Source organism: Parus major, chromosome 5 (assembly GCF_001522545.3).
Source record: "Parus major isolate Abel chromosome 5, Parus_major1.1, whole genome shotgun sequence".
Classification (NCBI taxonomy): domain Eukaryota; kingdom Metazoa; phylum Chordata; class Aves; order Passeriformes; family Paridae; genus Parus; species Parus major.
Window position 1 is genome coordinate 47,098,181 of NC_031774.1, and position 9,845 is coordinate 47,108,025.

Sequence of the window (9,845 nt, forward strand, 5' to 3'; positions counted from 1 at the left end):
TTCCAGTCATAATAGGCCCTCAGTGTAGGCGCTTTATTAAAGAATATGGGAAAATAAGATGGACTGAAAGCTCTGCTCTAAGATGAGGCAGTCTAGTCCCTAAACATGAAAAGCTCCACTGTGGATGCACCAGTGACTTCAGAACTTCTGTTCTCTGTCCATGTGACTGGACTTTTTTTTTTCTTCCTAGTCTATATGTATTTGTGGTTAATTCAGTTGGATTTGAAATTCAAATGTCTTCTCATCACATGGAAGAAATTTGCATCTGATATGGTTCAACAAAGCTGCATTACTGTGGTCTGCCTATGAATCTCTGTGTCTTCTGGAGAATGTGGTACTGTGGTTGTGGCCCAAAAGAAACTACAAGGAAAACCTGATGCACCAGAGCCTGGCTTTGTGCTCAGCAAAATCAGCAGTCCTTTGCAGTGACAGCAGCAAACAAGCCTCTTCCTCCTTGCACCAGGATGCCAACACATGTGGTCACTGCTGGACACTCAATATTGATGTTTAATAATCAAAATATTAAGATTGTTTATAGATGATACTGAAAAGAAGTTTTGAAGAAATCTTAAAGTCTTGGAATCTCTAGCTAAATCTTTGCTGGACCACAAAGGCCATATCAATCCTGTTTTACCCAGAGGAAAAAGGAGGCTGTTATGAGATGTATTGGCTGTGCACAGCGATTTGGGAGTTGTCTTCCTCTCTAGTTACTCACAAAGCCCTTGCTAGTTTTTCGTGCCAGGTAACACCTTGCTGAGCGTATCCACCATACACTATCAGGAGTAACGTATTCCTCCCACCTGCTCCTATTTATATTGTCAGCTGCCCTTTGGATTCAACAGAGCTTTCTGAGCAGCTAAACTCCACACAGCATATGGGTAACACTCTGCCAAGCTATACATGTTCACAGAGTGATTCACTGGGAGAGGGTTGCCAGTGTGTGACTCTGGCAGAAATGCACTCTTCCACAGTTTAGGACAAAACCACCTCTGAAACCAGAACAAGCAAGGACAATACAAGTGCACTGCTGCCCAGTCCCATCTCTGCTGGGAGCTTGTGCCAGTGCTGAGGCTGGGCAGCAGTTGAGCTAAAGACCGTCCGTTCTCTAACAGACAACTGTTATTGGATGCATATGCAACTCTGAAAAACTTGGCAGTGATGATGTAGTTCAGGTTCTCACCAATCTGTTTGACAAAGCCCTGTGACTCTTGAGTACCTGGGGGTAGATACTGCAGAGGCAGATTCATCTGCTTGTTCCAAATAGTCAGACAGTTTCTGTTCTAAGACAGAATTCTTCCTTTTGCAGTTCTCATGGGGCTGGCAACACCTCTATTCCAGCGGCTGCTTTTCCTCTTGATTTCCTCAGTCAGTTTTGGGAATCCTTCTGTGCCCATGAAGAAACCAGTCATCCTAATATTCAGGGTATGGGGGCTTAGGTTCCCTGTGCTGATTATGATTCCTCCCAGTTATGATCTAGCAGTTTGTAACTCGACCACAGCTGAGATTCAAAGTGGGCTATGAGATATGGTGGGCATGATTGCACTACTGAGGCCACACTACAGGTTACAGGACAGAGACTGTGGTTTAATTAATTGTATCTTTACCAGCTTCCCAGTGAGAGTGGCTACCCACTTGGTTTCTTGAGGGCAGACACCTGTATTTACAACTGTCTTGAGGGATCTAGGTGAAATCAGTCAGAAATACTGACCGTACCTGAGACCCATGAGAAAGTGAAAAGTGTCAATTCAGGAAAATATTCAGGCTGAATGTGATCTAGTCTTTTCCACATTTCTTAGACTAAACAAAATGGGAGTAGTGCAGGTGATGATTTGCAGGGATCTGTAGCTCTTCTGAAGTCTCACTGTGAAATTACTCATAACACATAAACTAAAATGCTCCAAGAGTTATAAAAGAAGCTCTTCGTACAGTCTCCTGAACATACCTAGTTTGTCAACAAGCTGATTCATCAAGGTGACTGCTGCTTCTCCCACTCCAAGAACTCACAATATAATTGAAATCATCAGGATGCAACTGTGGCTCCAGGCCTCCACTGTTTGTAAGCTTGACACATTTTGTACATCTGTGCCACTGTTCATGTGACAGGATTCCTGCAGGGAAAGCCTCTTTGGAAGGTACCTATTCCTGCATGTCTCCTGGAGTGGGGTGGGTGTACTACTGTACAAGGTGGACAAAGCAGTAAACCTGTAGCAGTTCATAAATAGGTCTGGAGTATTTCCATTGTACTTTCAACTTCACAGCCAAGTGCTATCTAACTGTCCTTGAACACACAAATTGAAGAATAATTCTCTGTTAATAATACATCTTGCTGTGGAATCTTTTATAGGAAATGCAAAAATGGTGAAACACTGTAACACTGTGTCCAGAGAAGTACTATCAATTTGCAGTAAGAGGTAAAACAGTCATCCATGCTGGATAATGGAAATAGCACAAACCCTGTTTTTTTTCCAGAGGATGGAGTAAATGACCTTCTAATGTTCCTAACCTTGTTTGCTGTGATTTTCTGACTTGCAGCAATGAAAAATTTTAATTCACAATTATTCATTTATCCTCCATTTTTACCTGCAAGCATTGAGGAGCTCTAGAAGGGGCTGGCTGGTGTTTGCTGAGTCCCCATGGAGCCAGCAGGTGTCATCACAACTTTTAGTTCTCAGATGGGAAGAAGGATAATTTTGTGTGTTTGGACAGCTGCCCTTCTCTGTGCCTTACTAAGTTTGTGTCATGAGACAGGACTTGAGCAGGCAGGAGACACAAACTCAAAAAAATGGCACTGGTAGATATTTCTGTTCTCCAGGGAGGGCATCTCCAGTTTCTCCAGTAGATGTGAAATGCAAGTGCATTTCTATTTTAAATTCCTGGAAAAAACTCAACTCAAAAGGCAGGAATTACAAAGTGTGTAAGAGATTGGTATGTCTGAGGGGAAAAAACCCTTTTCGTTGCATATTCAGAATGGCAGAATTTTTTTCAATCAATAACTTCTGATGACCTGAACTTGAAATATGATTTATTTGCCCACTATTTCTTATCCAAATTCTGTATTTATATGCACTGCACATGCATCTCCTTACTGCTGTGATAATCAATCAAGTTTCTGGGACTTGCAGTGTTTGACTGTCTGGCCTGAAGCAATTACCTGATGTAATGAAGAAATCTCTGCACTCTGGCCTCTGTAGCAGACATGCAAAAGGTGCCCTCTGACATTTGTGAAATGTGCTGAGGGTTACAAAGTGCCAAATGAGTGCAAGTTAGTGCTACCTGCACTGACCAGAGTGACTGGCAAAGAGCTCTGCATTGTGGGGTTGGGTACTTGTGTTTCTTAGGGGTTTTTTCCATTTGAACCAAAATATCAGTGCAGTAACCTGCTGCAGGCCTGGCACTGAGTGTGCTCTTCCTGTTGGAGGATGCATGGTTGGATATTCAAAACCAGCACTTCTTCCTCAAGAAACCTGGCTGTGGTCTCATGGAGTATTTAAGCAGGAATTAGTTTTCATACAGGACGTGGTGTGTTTGTTTCAGCTGCTCCAGCACTTTATAGTACCTGTTGTTCCATGAGACATGCCCGTGCCTCTCTGGTTCTACTCATTTTTGAGATTTTTAAAGCCAGTGTCTGTGTTGTCATCTATGCATCCATGTTTTGAAGACAGGATCTACAGTATCTGCATTTCCATTGTTTCTTTCTCTTAAGGGAAATTATTAAGACAGTGAAACAATTAAGTGGACAACAACCTCTGTCTATGAGCTGTTTAGGTGCTCAAATATGCATTTCTTTGTGTTTCATAAGAATATTGGATTTAATCTGTGGGCAGTGCCAGATGTGAGGTGTTAATTTTTCACTTCCTTGATTTAGGCGCTAATGTCACTTAGCAACCTTACTCATCTTTGAAATGGAACTTCTTAAGGATGCACATACATTGCTAGTGAGAATATAATTTGTACTGGAAAAAAATCTGGCAAATGGAACAAATGCATGAACTGCTTTCAGTCCTGATGGAAATCAGGTGCTAAGTTTAAAGCTCTTTTGAGAGGTTTCTATTAGACCACTACAGAACTGCTTGTCCCAGTTCCTGATATCTTCTGGTTAAAATGCCATCCAACCCATTTTCAGCTTGGGTTTTTTGAGATTTAGGTTATACTTTCTTTATCTCATTCTCTCTCTCTCTCTAGCCTTCTCTCAATTGCATTTTATATATTTTGAAAGCATTCTTTTTTTGCATCCACCGTGACAAAATGGTAAAGGTCTGAAAGATACCATATCCATGAAGCTGAATGACCTGAACCAGGCCAGACACTTTTACAGCCTGTACTGTGGGAGGAAGTGGTGAGCTCATCTTTGCCAGACATCAGATAATCCACACCAGAGAAGTTATGGAAACCAGGTTTCACTGAATCTGCAGGCCAGGTAACTTTTTGTATGTACCAAAACAGTGCAAATAAGTTTGCTTTCAGATTCAGATGTAAATTAATCCCATCAACATCAGAGGTAGATAAAATCTTAATATTCACTTCTGGGATAACAAAGAGTAGTGAGATATGTTCATCATTAACAGTTTTTATGTAAGTATCCATTCCTATAGGGTGATAGGAGAGCTGGAAGGAGGAGAGAAGAAAAGGACAACAATCAAGGTTGCAGAAAGCTGAGACTTTATTGAATGGAGCTCAGAAAAAATAACCTTGTAGGCACTCAAAACCTGCCCCAAGATTCCATCAATCCATGAAACATATCTGGCCATTCGAGGTCTGTTCCTTGGCTAGTAACAGCATGTTCCCACGTGCTTGGCATGGACAATGCAGTCTCTCAGTGAACTCTCTGGGTCACCTGGACTAGAAAGTTGTGTTCCCACAGGATGTGGACCACGGGTCAGCTCAAAGCACCTTCAGTGTCAGGACTGTGGTGGTGATTCAGCTGTAGGTTAACCTTGCTCTTCTGTGCTGCAGTCATAACTACAATATCAGCACTGTTCTCTGTGCCTTTTCTTGGAAAGACTCCTAGCCTCCTACAGTCAGGATTTGGTGCCAAACTGAAGCATTTAAAAGCCTATAATACACTGTATTATATATTCCTTTAAAGAGAGTGGTATCTCCAGTGTGGGAGCAGTCTTACTTCAGACACTTCCTGGGGCTGTGGCCAGATCAGAATAAGTGACTGAACACATCCAAGACATCCTTCTTACCTCCCAGAAGGCCTCATCTAGCATCTTTACTTGTTCCTTCTTAGGCATTTTTGATTGAAAGCACCTATTTTGCTCCCTATATAATGAAACAATTTTTGGATCCCACTGAAGTCGCTCTTATAGTAAATGATAGTAACCTTGGTCAGCATGTGATTATAGAATGAATGCAAGATTTCTGCATCATATAATTTGCTTTTGATGGAGGTATTCATTTTTCTTTTTGGCATTGTAATGAGCATGGGAGCATTTGCATTGACAGGAGGTTTAAATTACACACCACCACCCATTCCTCTTCAGTGAGCAGTGGTGTCTTCAAGTTCCAGTCACTGTCCTTCTAAAGGACAGCCAGTCCTGTGGTCAGACTTCTTGTCAGCCAACATCTCTGTTCAGCAGAAGATAAGCGTAGGGTGAATATGATATTTCAGCTACATTTTATTGAGCAAGTGGCTATATTTAACAAGACTTTGCTCTCTCTGACCAAAAAGCAAACAAGTGCTCTTGTGAACGCAGTGCAGTAATAGCAAAGAATTGAGGACTCTGTCAAGAGACTGTAAGAGAACAGACTTTTTAACATCATGGTTCATACACTTGCCACCCAAACCTGGATCTTTGGCTTTGCTGTAGTCATCTTACAGCTTAGGCACAATGTAGCCATTGCAGGCCCTGGAAGATCTAAGCTTGCACACAAAGGTGCTCCCATTCCAAAGAAGAATACAGTCATTGCACCTGCTTTGATGCTTGTGGTTGGTCAGACACAATGATAATCCACCCTGCCTGTACTCCATATAGGTTGGTGTGACAAACATCTTTGCTTTTAACCTGCTGCAGACATCCTGTCTCAACTCCTTAGGCCTGAGTATGAGTAATGTGGCTCATGTGTGACAATGTGCTCAGAGGCTCAGCCTCCTGCTGTTGTGTACCAGATCCAATTGCCCCTCCCAGGTAACGTGTAACGTGATGGGCTGCAGCACATCAGGAGCACAAATGAGAACACCAGAAATAGAGAACTGATGTTCTTCATGGTAAAAAGAAACATAAGATACAGGCAGTTCCAGCAGAAAGGGGAGGAAACTACCAGCGCTTTCCTGTGTGGATGTTTTTTTGTTATAGCAGTAAATTTTAACTGACATAGGGCTGAAGAAATTATGCAGTGGAACTGTGATGGGAAATTGTTACTATCCTAAATCCTTGTATGAACTTCTGTTCTAGTATGAGTGACTTCTTGGGTGAGCTTAAACTCTTAAACTCTTCAGCAGATGAGAAATAAAAAAGATTTATGTCAGAACAAAAGTTTCTGTAAAGAAAATTTTTAATCTAGAACTATATTACTTTAAACCAATCCTCTAGATCATAGCAGAACCTTGGGTTTGTGTGCATCTAGTGCATTTTGTGTGCAAAGATGGAATGATTCAGCACATCACTGAATATAATTCTGGGAAATTGATTTCACTCTTTCTGCCTTTTTGACCAAAATTCAACATGAGAAGCCTTGCAATACTCACAGCTTGCACTGTTAGCTAGCAGCCCAGGATCAGGTCTGTTGCCCCTCTGTGGCTGTGTGACTCCCATACTTCTCTGACTTACACAGCAGCTCTCACTCTTGGCGTGCCCAGACCTGCCGTGGTGTTGTGAGCTCTCTCTGAGAGCTGAGCCAGGGGGAGGCTCCCTGTAGGAGCAATTACACCAATACAGCTGTGCCTGTAGCAGAACAGCTCATGCTGCTCAGGGGAAGTGGCATAAACACTCTCTGTATGAGACAGTGGTATCATGACATAACTCCTTTACTCCACTGAGCAGGCTGCGGGTTTAACTGCTCTTGCTCATGCAAGGACCATTGTAGTAATTAATTCTGTACATGCTGCAGTTTCTGCTGGTAACAGCGTGTCTGGTTCAAGCAGATGTGATAGATTCAGCTGCTGAGGCCAGTCCACAGCATGACACTGAAAGCCTGCAAGCAAACAAGTTCTAACAGATGAGGTTGCAAAAGCAAAAGGCTGAAATTTTGTCCTAAGCACACATGAAATGCAAATGCCTCATTTTTTTATTTTTTTTTTCAGTTCTGCTGAAAAGAAAAATGAGCTGTGCAATGGAGTCTTCATCCAGAGTTTTATCTCCTAGTTTAAAATCAAGCAATAGGGAGACAGGGTGGAAGAACAATGCAAAGTCAGCATGCTCACTGCAAATCAAACATGAGCGTTATCTTAAATTTGCCCCGAGAGAGCAGAAAACAAAGGTATAAGCTAGCAAAGCATTTTCTCATAGAATCTCCTCTGTGCGCCGAGAGTGCCTTAGCCACCATCTCCTTTAGACTAATTTGGTTTAATTATACTAACAGTGGTTAACACTTTAATGTCCCCAAACCATACAATAAAGATCAGTGAACAAGTCTGTCTGTGTGTGGGTGCATCTGTAGGAAAGAGACAGGACACTGAGCCTGGGTGCCAGGACTTAAGCAAACAGATGCAGAGCTGGGAGCACCTGGGTTGTGTCTCTGTCCATTAGCCAGGGTTTGCTTAGGAATGGTGGCAAATTGCACCATCTGCTCACCCTCAGAGCAGATCTTGGGAAGGGATCTGAGAAGACAGCTGTGCTGGAGCACAGCCCACCTAGGGAGCCCTGCTGGCATGCCAAGCAGCCCCAGCACTGCTCAGTAGTGTGGGGAAACAGCCAGGAGGCAGCAGAGTCCTCAACCCCGTGGTTGCTTTTGTCATCTCAACAGTGATGCATTTGAGCCGGGGAGAAACCTGTATTTATAAAGTGCTGTCATCACAATCTCCCAGTAATCTCAAAAATATCCAGATTTTGTGCTATCTTGATGTGTGGTTTTGTTCACTTCCCCAACTGCATGAGGTGTGAGACTCACCTCAATGCATTTCAGGAGCCATGGAGATGTGCCCTATGTTGATAAACATGACCTGCACTGGTTACAATATGATACACATGGCAGGCAGAGCTAAGCTGAAACAAAATGTCCTGGCTGCTTTCAAGTGTCTCTTGATTCTGCAGTGATAAGGTGATCTCAGCTGTCATATCCTAAAAATGGTGGGGTTTGCTTGTGTCACGTTAAAGGGGACATTTGGAAATTGGTGTTTTTTCTGCCAGGGAGATCATGCCTACAAATATGGCAGCAAAATTCACTCCTGGCTTCAGACTTCCAGCTGCATGGAAATCTTTCCTTTCCCCTCATGCCCTTGCCTGTGCTACCCAAGGAAGGACCCAGGGACACCCGACAGATGACCCTGGGATCCTCTACCATGGTCAGTGGCTCTCTGCCTGGCAGTGAGGCTGAGAGCTACAACCCCAAGGCTCCTCTCACCCTAACTCCTGCTTATAATCAGCATCCCCCTCTGGGGATACGCCCATTTTCTCTGCCCAAGAGGCCTCAGCTAGAGCCCAGCACTGCCAGTTCTGGTGCCATGGGCAGAAGCAGAGCGAGATGATCTCCTGTGCTAACCAAAGAGGCTGAGCTTTTCTGCAGCCACCAGCTCAAACACACACTTGAACTTTGAATTTATATTTTACTAAAGCCCAGAATCATTAGGAAGTTTTTCTTCTGTGACCAAAGGACACAGACTTGACCAAGAAACATGCACACACAATCTGCCTGTTTGGGGAGACTGCTGAGTTAGACAGGTTTTCTTGGCTGATGCTGCTGGGCTCTGTGGGATGGCATCACCTTCACTGGCCAGCATGACAGGCTGAGCTCATTTCCACTGCAGAGCCACTCCAGTAGTGTGTCTTTTCCCCATGACTGCATAAGGGACTCAGGATATATTTTTAGGATATTGAAAATTAAATCCCCCAAGAACTTAAAATAAAATAAAATAAAATAAAATAAAATAAAATAAAATAAAATAAAATAAAATAAAATAAAATAAAATAAAATAAAATAAACCCCCCAAGAAGCTTTTGCTAAAGTTTTAAATGTTATACAATTATGAAGTCATGCTAGACTTTTACCTGTGGTCAAACATGTTAAATTGATTAAACAGTGAATTCCTGTTCTTTGAAGCCAGCTATTTCAACACAGTAGGTAGTCTGATAATCTCTCAGCTGCACCATTTACTAGGCAAATAGCTTCTCTGTGTAAATTAACATAGCCAACCCAGGGATACAAAATAATGGATAAAACTAGATCAAGCTGTAATATAAGTGCTTCAAATTATACCCAGATAGCCTAGGGAGCGATGACAAACAAAACTAGATTCTCATGCTTGTCTGCCACAATCAATAACCAGCACAACCACATTCACATGTGGCCTGCAGCACAGTGTCCTTAAAAATGCTGGCTGTTTTTGGTGCCCCAACACCACTGGATTTTTCAGCATCAGTTCTGGTCAGAGGCTGGGAACTCTGACACATGTGAATGAGCATACAGAGGTTTTGCCACAGCAACTTCTGTGTTGCTGTCATAGGACTGATAGTCATTTAGAGCTGTGAAGATTTGTTTTAAAATAGGTTTTTTCCATGTAACCATGAAGAAAGTAACCTACTAGAGTTTCAGCCGTGGTTGCATCTCTTCTCAGTGAGCTGCTCTCCTTTGTCAATGAGTAGAGGCATACTGATGCCTTCCACTAATCTGTAGCTGACTGGCTCAGCTCCTGAAGATAAAACAGAATAAATAACGATGACATCTTATTTCTCGCAGCTATCCAG